A 13,543-nucleotide genomic window follows, 5' to 3' on the forward strand; every position below is an offset into this window, starting at 1 on the left:
CTGCAAAAAAGGTGTCAGGGATCAAGCAGAAAGGCAACAGGACAGAGGAATTGTTTGAAGAAACAGTTTTCTTTATTAACCCACACATTGAAAAAACAAGTCTTCAATATAGGCCTATGAAGTGGTCAACAGAAAATAACTGTATTAAATATGACAGCAACTAAACAGGTGTTAAGTGAACAAACCAACCTGCCAACATTACAAAATTGAACATATATAGTGGCATGGCCAAACCAAATAGAAAAACAAAGGGTAATTAAAATGAAGAAAATACAAAAAGGCCCAATCCCAAACCGCCCCCAACACCCTACCCCTACACACTACCCCTCCGTTTGCGCATTCGCGCCCTATGGTTCGCGCGGAGGGTCCGCCAGATTAAGTGCTGTTCCAAACCAACGAGTGTGGAGCGGTGTGGAGGGGGAGTGGGCTATCAAGCCCTCAAACAGCGAGTCTGCAGTGTATTCTGTACGTAGTCTGTATAGAGTGGCGAAGTCCCTCCCCTTCCGGTTGAGCCCCATGGGACCTTATTTCGGAAAAGTTATGCATTGAAGTCAATGGAGAGAGAAAGATTATCTTTCAATCCCGTTTGAATTGTGCCACGAATTACACATATGATGTTTGTCAATTTAAAAGATAATTTTGCAAGTCAAAAAAAAAAAAATGTGTCGTAAAACTGTGAAGTAACACATTTGTTTGTGTGAAACGCTCAATGAACTACATCTCTGGTCAACAACACACGTCACCAAGATGGCCGTCACTACTGTCTTGTCAACAAAACGATTGACTTCCCTCACTATCACCACAATGAAACACGTCCTGAAGAATGTCATGCAAAGCTGCCTGCCTGCCTTCGATTCTCTCTGAACTGCCTGGTCGTTTTAATGTTTAATGTCAACCATTTGTGCAGATAGCATGAAGTAGAGAAGATCGCCGATGCTAACGTTAGCGTTAGCATTTCTCCCCCGGGCTTAAATGGTGTATTATAGAATGATCACACCGGTGACAGTACTATTCAAAGGGTTCACGAAATATGACTACTACTCTTACTGTTTAACATTTTGGGTTACTTAAAGTTACTTCATGTTAAGGCTAATAAAAATGACAAGGCTGTAATGCGAACTAACGTGCTAGCTACTAGCTAGGTAGCTAACTTGATCAAGCCACTCCTGGTCCTTTCATCAGACGGGAAGCAAAAGAACGAGCAAGACCCATTGCTGGTATAATAACAACCTGGTACTAAGCACACAGGCATCTTGTTAAAGTTATCTTATCTTAGCCAGCGCCATATAGATAGATTATATCTATATTGCGCTGATCTTAGGTATCTGAATGGTGGAGGAAAACAATTGTGACATCACTTACGCGACTCTGGGATTTGTAGTCTTTCTAGTTACGTATTTTTCATAGTCTTATATTTCAACAGTTTTACGACAAACTGTGACTTTTTTTACATGGAAATTATTTTTTAAGATTGACAAACATCATATGTGTAACTCATGGCACAATTCAAACGGGATCGAAAGATACGTTTTCTCTCCCATTGACTTCAATGCATAATTTTTCCGAAATAAGGTCCCATTACCCGGAAGTAAGTGGGCGTGACTTCGCCACTCTATAGAGAGGCGAAGTTCCGCCCATCTACTTCCGACCCATGGGACCTTATTTCGGAAAAAATATGTATTGAAGTCAATGGGGAGAGAAAGATTATCTTTTGATCCCGTTTGAATTGTGCCACGAATTACACATATGATGTTTGTCAATCTTAACAAATAATTTCCATGTCAAAAAAGTCACAGTTTGTCGTAAAACTGTTGAAATATAAGACTATGAAAAATACGCAACTAGAAAGACTACAAATCCCAGAATCCCGGTCCCGCATGCTGGCTCTTACGAACCGACTAACTCCCCTTGTGTGTATGTACAGCTCTCAACATGCCCAGACTTGTAGTGATTTTCACCTCTTTTAATACTCTCCGCCTCATTCTGAAAGAAAGAGGTGAAATGTGCCAACGTGACAGCTGTCTTGGTGTGTGGTGCGAGACGGGAGATGTAGTTCATTGAGCGATTTCACACAAAAAAAGTGTTACTTCACAGTTTTACGACACATTTTTATTTTTTTGACTTGCAAAATTATCTTTTAAATTGACAAACATCATATGTGTAATTCGTGGCACAATTCAAACGGGATCAAAAGATAATCTTTCTCTCTCCATTGACTTCAATGCATAACTTTTCCGAAATAAGGTCCCATGGAGCTCAACCGGAAGGGGAGGGACTTCGCCTCTATTTATATAGAGTACATGAAATAATGTCAGGTGTAAGGCAAATAAACAGTTTACTATTTAAATCGAAAGGGTCAAAAGGTGTTAATTGTTGATGTGGTTGACTGCAACTGAAATGAGGTAACACTGTTGGAGGTGAGGGTGCAGTGTTATTGCTTTACCCTGCGAGGCTATGGACATCACAGTAAGTATCAAAAAATGAATACTGGAGTAAAGTACAATATCTGCCTGATCCTTATTTTAAAGTGGAGTGTAAGGTTGCAGAGAATGGAAATACTTAAGAAAATAATTTACTCAAAATTGCTCTTAAGTACAGTCCCTCAGTACTTCATTTAGTTGAGTACTTTCCACCACTGCTTTGTTGTACTCAATGGCTGAAACAAGTCCACAAAGTGAAATGTATGACAGTACAATTGCAAATTACTTAAGATTTTTCTACAAAAATGAACTTCAGTGTCTAAGTTATAAGGTTATAAGTGCCAAAATAAAAAGATACCGACCATGGTTTGTTTAAAAGCTCCTACAAACTGTATTTAATGTCAAGAATCAACAGATGTATCTTAACTATAAAATGTTTTTTAAAGTTAACATTTATTTATTTACTTTGACTAAATATTGTTATCAGTGTAAAATCAGTGCAACTACTTTGCAATATGCCTATTTCAGCCATTTAGATCCTATGCCTCATAAAATCATGCCACTGATCTCATTTGTTCATTCTTTTAATCTCTTCCTCACAACAATATGACTCATTATTTTTACTTTCCACCTCAGCTGTGATTCATCTAGATGCGACCAGGAAGCATTTGCTCTCGTTGTCAATAATCTGATAACAAATGAAAATGAGAATGATTGAGCCCTCATCATAGAATCAACATGAGGTAGGCTGCAGACTATTCACCTATACTGCTGCTGTTCGCACTGCATCACAGGTGGGGAGATTATTTCATGCTGATATCTGCAGCTATCTTGAAGCCAGAGTTCAAAGGAAATACCAAAATGCCAGGAGGGGTGTACACCTGTGTGAGTATGTCTCTTTGTCACACACACACACACACACACACACACACACACACACACACACACACACACACACACACACACACACACACACACACACACACACACACACACACACACACACACACACACACACACACACACACACACACACACACACACACACACACACACACACACACACACACTCACTCACTCACATACAAATGGCTGTTTGAAGATACAGCTGTTAAAGAATTATAAATAAAAGCTAAATCATATAATTGTCTGCTAAAAAACGTGTGGTTTGCATGCTGTATAAATGTAATTAAGGCGCATTATTTGCAGATAACATACAATTAATTTCAAACTATTAACCTTAGACACTAGAGGGCAGTGTCACACTACTTCATTATTGTGACATTCATTTAATATTTTGATATATTGTTGGTAGATAGGCTGTACAATTGATAGAAATGTAGAATTAATTAAATTGGGTGCAAGCTGAAGCTGCTGTATTCATTTTGCAGCTTATCGTGCTATTTGCTGATTCTTTACGGAGATATGGAGCTAAATCACTTGTTTACCTAACCCTGATTGCAAAAGCACATCCCCATCATTTTGATGGTAGGCCCCCCACATCAAGATGCTCACATTATATATAGTGCATTGTGAAGCCCACTCCTCACAGGGATAGCGTCATGTCCTTGTGATGCTGCTGGCATACAACGCTGCATTGTGATGTCCCTCTGCCCCCATCCCCTTCAAAGCACTTCCTTCAGGGTGACATCAGCTGTTACAATAGGTGTACTCTATTGAGCAAGCAAGAGTGGGTTTTTCACTCAAATCAGCATGGCCTTCCTAACCTCATCAAACCAGGCTTTTTAAAAATAACCAAATACACTCTTTTACCTTGCATGCTAACTCCACATCTTGCTCTCACAGGATATTTCTCTTTGTGTGGCTTCTTCTTTGTGTTCTGCATTTATCAGTAGTCTTTCCATCTTCCCTCCTCTTTTTCCGCCCACTTAAAGAAAGATAAAGCGGCCAAATGTTGATAACAAAACAAAAGCAATGGGCACGGATCACTTCAATTCTACTTCTTCTGAACAGCAGCAATGGAAAGAGCGTGCTAGAGGTTTTGAACCTGCTCAGGTACACACATACGGGAACAATAGAAGATGCTGCCACAAACAGGATGCGTGGGATGAAAGTCAGACGGGTAAACAAGGGGTGTTGTCATATGTGGGACTGTGTGTGTATGTGTGAGAGGAAGAGCCAGGGAGTGAATCTGTTGTCAGCTCTGTGATGCATGGAAAAAAACCGAGCCTTTTCCCATTTAGGTATTATGAGCTTACGACTTCAAAGGAGCTAAATCTGATATCATACAGAAGACACTCCGATGCCTGCTTGAAAAGAAGCAGGATTCCCATTATGGGTTTTGTTGATTTTCCGCAATTTCCGAGGGGGGTTAGGGGGTGTTTATTGTTACATATTTCTGTGTGTTCCTCTTGCTGCGTGTCAGGGGATTCCCATGCAGGTCCTCTGATTGAAACTCCTTTGCCCAGGTATTCTGTCATCAACAAAAGACGGAGTAAAGAGAGTTCAAAGTGGCCTTTTGTGTCTGACAACAGCACCTCTATCACTATGCCACACTGCAGTACTAACACATGTATCCAGACTTAAATCTCTTAAATCACAAATTTGATGACTTTATACTCGACTTGAAGATACTTCATAGTTTATCCCAGGCCAAAAAATGTAAAACATTATATTTTTTTAACACAAATCAATGAATGTCTCTTCATTGGGACTTGACTTGGTTCTTGAATTGGGACTTGACTTGGGACTTGAATTGGGACTTGACTTGGGACTTGAATTGGGACTTGACTTGGGACTTGAATTGAGACTTGACTTGGGACATGAATTGGGACTTGACTTGGGACTTGAATTGGGACTTGACTTGGGACATGAATTGGGACTTGACTTGGGACATGAATTGGGACTTGACTTGGGACATGAATTGGGACTTGACTTGGGACTTGAATTGGGACTTGACTTGGGACTTGAATTGGGACTTGACTTGGGACATGACTTGGTTTTTGACTTAGAATTGGACAGTCTGGACTTGGGACTTGACTTGGGACTTGACTTGGGACTTGACTTGGGACTTGACTTGGGACTTGAATTGGGACTTGACTTGGGACTTAACTTGGGACTTAACTTGGGACTTGACTTGGTTTTTGACTTAGAATTGGACAGTCTGGACTTGGGACTTGACTTGGGACTTGACTTGGGACTTGACTTGGGACTTGACTTGTTCTGGACTTAGAATTGGACAGTCTGGACTTGGGACTTGACTTTGGACTTGACTTGGGACTTGACTTGTTCTGGCTTAGAATTGGACAGTCTGGACTTGGGACTTGACTTGGGACTTGTCAGTCTTGACTTGACTTTGGGAAAAAAAGATGTTCACATGTGAGCTCTCACAAGTTGATCACTTAGATCTGTGCTCCTGAGTATCTGAGGGATATTATGGAATTACATTTTATTTCCAAGAGACTTTTACTGGCAGTAAAATGCATCTGTTCTTTATCTGCAGCTTCTATTCCTATGTCCTTTGAAAAGAAAGGCTTGCAATGGGTTTAGGTGTTTTGAAACCGTAGACTTGTTTTTAATGCCCCAAGTGATTTTTTATCTAAAACACTTCAACTTTATCTCACCCATGGTTCAAATCTGAGCTTGGTCTGATGGGAAGTCATTGTTCCTGAGACAGAAAGCAGTTGTTGTTCTAAATTTATTAAAAATGTCCAGCGAAACCCATAGTCAAAGCTGCATCCAAGAAATATAACGCGTCACTGCTTTCGACACTGACTAATAACTAGTTTCCGTTGGCAGGTATAGGGTTTAATTTAGGGTTTTTCAGATATGTTATCTTTCATAACTGGTAGTGTCTACAGATACTGTCAAACCTAGTGGAGAGCAAAAGCTCAGACTGTACAATCCACCATGTCAGTTTCCAATTCATTGTCAGTGGAGCAGCTCCAGGATTTATCTCCTGATGAAATCCCCGATTAGAGGCTTGTTTCTGTGGGTTTTCGCTTTGATTCAGAATTGTTCATGCCAACAAAAGGTTGAATGAACTGTCTGATGTTGTTGGAATTTTCTTTACGGTTACTTAACTTATCCAATGTTGACATTTGATTAAATAATACACGGGGCAATTCATTTTAAAGCACTCATAAAATGTGGCTTCTTTAGAAAGACCAGACCCATTGTGAGAAGCGTATAGTGTCCTCAGCAGGGTATGAAAGTTTTGACTGGCACACTCAGAAGAGACCTTGTCTCCTGCATTCCATCCCCATTTGTTGAACATTAGACCTGAGCTGAAAAGCTTAGTTAGATCTGATCTGATTCAAGTTCTTCATTTTACTGGACTGCATGTAAAAAACAATAGGGATTAGTTGTGAAGCAATTGTGACATAGCACCATTTCCTGTACGTCAATATAATGTCTCAAGAGTTGACGGAAATGTATGCAATCTCCTTTTATTGTATGTGTTTAGTGTTACTAAGAAACTAAAACTCAAATGACAATACATTCATTTGTATGTTATTTGTATTGATTCTTAAACCAGGCAAGAATGTTTTAGTCAAGTTTTTCCTAAAGGATATTGTTTTTATTTCAGTTTCAGTTCATAATATTCACGACTACTCATTTTCGTTTATAATAATAATGTAATAATAATATTTTGATAGCAGACGGTATGTGGACCAGTGTAGGCCTTTCCCTATTGGTGGACTGGATCAGCCATATCTCTCTCTATCATCTTGTCCCCTGTGTGCTGAACTACCTCTCCAGACTTTCGGTTGATTTGCCCTCAGAGTGTAGCACCTCATGCTGCATATGAGAGAGACCTTTATACTACAGGCTCGCAAAATTATCTCCTCATCAAATTTTATTTGAGCTGAACAAATTTCTGTTTATCCAGCAAGTGAGGGAGACTGGCTTCCATGCTGTACTCCTACAAATCATAAAGACATCAGTCTAAATTACCTGATTTAACATTGCCTTACCTATGAATGCAGTGTGATGCATTCAGCCAAGTTCCCATGGAGAATTTAAAGCAATAGATGGTCTATGTGTCTTGTGTGACAAGCTGGGGGAGCTGTTTGGAAAAAGCCCCCCCCACCCCCCCCCTGTGTAACCCCAAGAGGATTTTTCAAGGGGCACAGTTGGCGTGAATGTGATGTGAAGTTTTTATCATATTTATATATTTACACCTGCTTCACCCTCAAGTATTTTATAGCAGTTTGAGATAACTTATGTGTGTCTGTTTGGGCTTCAGATGGAGAAAAACAGAATTAACTAGACACAAGTCTGAAAGACATCATTTACCACCTATAGGCTGCATTTCATGTGTAGATGTAAAAGTGTCAAAGTCCATATAAGAGAGACTTATTATGGGGAGTCTCAAATGGCCCATATCTTTTCATAGGAGACGCACGTCTGAGCTGTGTATGACTTGGACATCGTACTTAACTGACCCTGTCTGCAGAGAACTGGACACCCACGCTACCCAGCAGCCTCTGCTGAGTATGGACTAAACTGAATTCTACATCTGTTAATAAAAGGAAGACTGTTTCTCAATCAGATTTAAATGATGACACAATATCATCTCCTCTTGCGGTTTGCTGGTCTCTGCCCTGTTTTTGTCCAAACAGCAGAATAGAGCATTCATCTTAAACAGTTTATTGTTACAACCCTTAAGGTGGCCCTTTACTATTGGCAACACAGTTGAGCAACAGTCTCACAAAGAATGTACTGAAGGGCACTGACATTTCTTCTTTTGGTCAAAGATGTTCATTGTGCAACGATAGTTGAGTCAGCAAATTTCGGGTAGCACAAATGTGGCTCAGTGGAGCTTCCCAAAGACATTCTTGTGAAAAGTTGTGTGAGGAACTGAAGGATTGTTTCGGTTTTTAGTCACTCAAACTACAATATTCTGGGGATGGAAATGTTGGTCTGTCAGTCCATTGCTTTGATCCAGGCTGAAAACGGCTTAGATTCTCATGAAATGTGGCTATTCGTGGTGCTAAGGGATGAACCCTAATGAGTTTGAATATCCTCTGACTTTCCTTTTGCACTAACATGAGTTAAACATTTGGGATGTTCTGTTTGTTATGTTACATATATGTTTTAGAATGGTTAATGTAGGCAACTTTGGAGAAACCAACAAGGGCAAGCTAGATTTAGTATACCAAACTGAAAAAAAAATGTAAACTGAAAAAATCCATCTTAACCCTTTAGGGCCTTCCTCCATAGCAACTGAATGCTACTGTAGTGTGTCCACAAGGGAGTGTTGGGGAGCTCATATTGTTGTCATCTCTATCCTAACAACGGGTTATTTATAAATACATTGTTGAAAATTGTCTTGTAAGAAATATAGACTGTATTGTTTGTGCCCCTAATACATGAAAGGAGGCCATGCACACAACATGGAATTGCCAAACTGCTAGTCAAAATGTGCCAATCGTGGCAATCATATTGGTTGGGAGGGGGAGGGGGGTGGTTGGATGTTTTAAAATAAACAGTCCCTTATCTACCCTCTCACGTACAACTGATGCACACAGAGAGGAAGTCTGTTGTCCGACCCTGCATCTGAGAGCACCATCCAGTGAAGGGAAGCTCTGTTGTCATGGAGCACCAACATACTATGTCAGTTGTTGTGTCCTTTGTCCAGTGTGCACTGTTTATGTACGTTTATCAAGATGGTGGCATAGACATGAAAGGCTGGTTTGGCTGTAACAACTAAATCTCCTTTCCTCCTTTAGAAGGGAAGCTTTTTTGTCAGTGCAAGTTTTTTCTTGCACACAGGAACACCAGTAGACGTGGCTTTAGAGATCCAATAAAGCTATCACAATGCAGTTGCAACACAGACTCAGGAAAAGCAAACTCTCTTGTCTAAACGTCCCTCATGTCTGATCAGCATCTGATCCTGGCATCAAATCTTCCTGAGATGAGTTTGTGCTGAGATATTTAGCCTTGAGGTTTGGGTTCATAGGAGTATGACCACAGGCTATGCAGGTTAAGCTCTGAAGCTCTGCTGCAGTCTCCACGCAGGTGTGCAACTTTAAGAGGCTTCTTTATTTGCAGAATCAACTTTTCACCTGTGGAATTATGGCCGTGCCCTTAGGGTGGCATTACAATCCATCTGTCCACACATAATTGTGATCAAATGTGCACACAACTGCCCAAGTTTCCTTATTTAGGAAAGGCATGGGCACACTCTTGATTCCATGGTTGGGTAATAACCGCTTATATGTAACCTGGATTACATAAATATTAAAAAAGTAACTATAATTAGCACAGATTACATTAAAAACATGTGTAATTAGATTTGAGTTACATTGTCAAGGAATTCTTAACTACTTAACATAATGTTGTAGAATACACACAGTATACTGTCGTTTTTGTAGGGATAGTACATTTCGACAACATGTACATTCTAATATACAAAATACATTTTATTTGCATTACATTATTTTTTGGAAAAATTATATTTCTTGAATATCTTGAATTTTGTGGAGCTCGCATTTATATTTTGGCTACGTCTATAGTTCTTTTAGGTATAAATTTGAGTGTAAGTGTTTTAACAGTTATCCAAAAGTATTCAGATTAGAGTCCTTTTTTTTAATCGAATATGTTACAATTCTAATTAGAAAAATGTCCAATACATTTGTATGCTGCAGATACACGCTTTACAACATCAGGAGGATACGTCCCCATCTGACCCAGAAAGCGACGCAGATTCTGGCCCAGGCTCTCGTCATCTCACGCCTAGACTACTGCAACTCCCTCCTGGCCGGTCTACCTGCATGTGCCATCCGACCTCTGCAGCTCATCCAGAATGCAGCGGCTCGTCTGGTCTTCAACCTTCCTACATTTTCCCACACCACACCGCTCCTCCGCTCACTTCACTGGCTTCCAGTTATTGCTAGAATCCACTTCAAGACAATGGTACTTGCGTACCATGCTGTGAATGGAACTGGCCCTTCCTACATCCAGGACATGGTTAAACTGTACACCCCAGCACGTGCACTCCGCTCTGCATCAGCCAAATGGCTCGCTGCACCAGCACTGCGAGGGGGACCCAAGTTCCAATCAGCAAAAACACGTCGGTTTGCTATCCTGGCTCCAAAATGGTGGAATGAGCTCCCCATTGAAATCAGGACAGCAGAAAGCTTACACATCTTGAAAACTCATCTCTTTCGACTCCGCTTCGAGCGATAGAAGCACTAACAAATAATTGCTAACAAAGCACTTATATACTAATAAAGGACTGGCTTATCTAAAGCCAGTTGAGTAGCACTTGAAATGTTTTAGCTCTATGAAACCTGATGTACTTATATGATTCTGTTTTCTTCAAGTTTGTATCTTGTTGGTCGAATGCACTTATTGTAAGTGGATAAAAGCATCAGCTAAATGCAATGTAATGTAATGTAATGTATTAAGTAATTGACTACGTTTCAACGTAACCCAACGTAGACCCAACCAGAGGCAAACCAATGTATTGTGCGGGTTTTGACCACCAAACCAAACCCCCATCCGTCAACCCAAACCAAAACAACCTGAAGCTCTCTCTTCAGTTGCACTGGACAGGAAAACTCCAGACTCAGGTGATGTTGTGCCCCTCAGACAAACAGAATCCCCACTGTGAGCCTTTGTGTGAACAAATGACACTTGATAGGTTGAAGAACTGAGGCTCATATCAGCGTAAGCCGGTCAAATCAAAATAATACATCAGAGCACATTAATTTGTACTCGAGGGGAGATCAAATGTAAAACTGCAGGCTGACCCCTGAACACTTGCTCCTGAACCCTTCATCCCCTCCTCTGGTGTGCTAATCCTCCTGAAGCCCTCCGTGGGAGCTCATGTGGCCCAGAGGAGATGGACCGGAGGAGGATGAGGCTGACAGCACCAACACAGCTGGCCTGTGGAGCCGAGAGCTGGGACTGGAAGCCTCCCATGGCACCCACGTCCACAGATGTGATGGTCCCCGAAGCGGAGGGAAACCCACTTGTTATGCCCCAAGCCCGCCATGTGCTCGCCTTTTCAGAAACCACACAACCCGATGAACACTGTGCTGGCCAGTGATCTGATGGCTACAGGAGGCGTACGTGATTCATTAGACAAAGGACCACACAAGACTGTTGTTGGGTATTTCCATAAACATTTGAAATAAAAGGCTACATCTATCAAAAGCTCCAGATTAAAGTTTGATTTTGCACAAACAAAGACTCAGGGCTGCTTTCCCAGAGCCATCATAGAGCGAAAGTCCACTGAAAAATGTACCTTTTGTTCCTGAGGCGTTTCACCCGCAACCTTTGCAACTTTGCGTGTCATTGAAATTATAAGCAGACAGGATCTCTCTGGAGCATTTTCTTTCCCAAGACTGTTATTTCATTGTATTCTCATCTCAGAAGCCAACGAACAAACATTAAATCAACCAGTTTATCTAAGGTACAATGAATCTGGCAAACAGGACCTGACACAATAAGAGAAACAATTGCTATGAATCTCTCCCCGAGGAGGAGCAATTATCTTTCCCCTCTATCAGGGAGAGAGTGAGGATTAGGAGTGTTTGTAACAAGATAATGTGCAGCAAATGTTTGCAAATTCCTCTGAGTGAAGCACTCCTCACATACTTGAACAATGAGCGCTCTGAACTGTACTTGGAGACTGTTAAAGTCTTGCTTTATACTGAATGATATCTTCCTTTGACCAGGACATGACACCTTAAATAGAAGGAGTCAAAGGTCAAGCTGCGGAGCACATGGAGCCATTTAAGAAATGCTAGAGTGGCTGTGGGAAAGTTCTATCGTTGGATATCTTAAATCCTCTATCACTGCTTGTCCTTTCTACTTTGAAGGTACGGCTCGCATTATGTTTAGGAAAGTTAGAAAAACAAACAAATTCAGGGCCATTCCAGTGCAGTACGAGGCCTGAGAGATGTCATGAGGAAAGGTTGTAAGAGGACTCTGATGTCTTTATTGGGCATATCTTTTTCTTGTCAAGGCCTACAAAGCACTTATGTAAATCCTCACAGTATCACATATCAGCACAGGTATTTAAAAGGCTGCAGCCAGACGACTATTTAAATCAGTGTCCCAGCACAGAATTTATTTATCGCTGTGTTTGGATGGCAAATAGTTTTTGATGGAGTGGCTGATAGCACAGACGTGTTTCTGGACACGACAGGGTGGTGAGTTTCCCTGCTGCTCGAGCCAGGGGTTGAGACGCGTGATTAGAAAGGGACATTTTTAGGGTGAAATAAAAAACTCCATCCCTGACATTTTCTTGTAGTGAAAAAGTTGTGAACTACAGGGGAGAGGAAGGGGCCAAGGCCCCATAATATAGCCCTTCTCTCCAAGGCCAGTTCTGACGCAGGGAGCCCGACGCTCCGTGGGCTTGGACAGAGCAGGTCTGTGTGGTGAGCCAACCATAGAAACTCTGTCACCTCTCTGCGCTGCGTGGAAACCCCTATACACTGTCGCTAACAACGTCCCACAACAGCCACATGTGGACTTTTTTAATTTGTGAAGCTTTACCTGCATTTTGTTTCACACATGTTTACATATAATTGCTGCTACTGATCAAAAAACTGTTAGTTTGCCAAAAATCTATCTTTTGCTTCTGTAAATACTATTATTGTCATGGTTAACCTCAAAGGAAGAAAACGAATTTGCTCTTTTACAGAAAGTAAGATGAGATGGTCAATATACGCTTAATAGGAAACCTGCGCTAACACTTAGCTTAGCTTACAGATTGGTGGGATACTATGCTGTCTGAAAGTAACAAAATCCGCCTACTGACACTTCCAAATGTTAGCTCATATGTTATATCGTATGATTTGTGGGCAAAACTGTAAGAAAGGCTAGTAGGCAGTGCTCTATGACACATTCACGATCAATGCCAAAATAACCCATTTTGGTCCAGATGGAACACAAATCTTATGATGTGTCAATTAGTGACGCATTTAGAGGTGCTGTTAAGAATATCTTTAGATGGATAGGCTTGCTGTTTTACACATGTTTTCAGTCTTTATGCTAGGCTACATCCACTAGCTGTTGGCTTTAGTTTTATATTTATTGTACAGACATGAAAGTGGTATTGATCGAGCTTAGACTCGGAAAACTTTGAAACCAAATGTTAATGGTTAATGTCAGAACAATTCAGTAAAGCAATAATCAATCAAATA

This window comes from Trematomus bernacchii, unplaced genomic scaffold (assembly GCF_902827165.1).
Source record: "Trematomus bernacchii unplaced genomic scaffold, fTreBer1.1, whole genome shotgun sequence".
Lineage (NCBI taxonomy): Eukaryota > Metazoa > Chordata > Actinopteri > Perciformes > Nototheniidae > Trematomus > Trematomus bernacchii.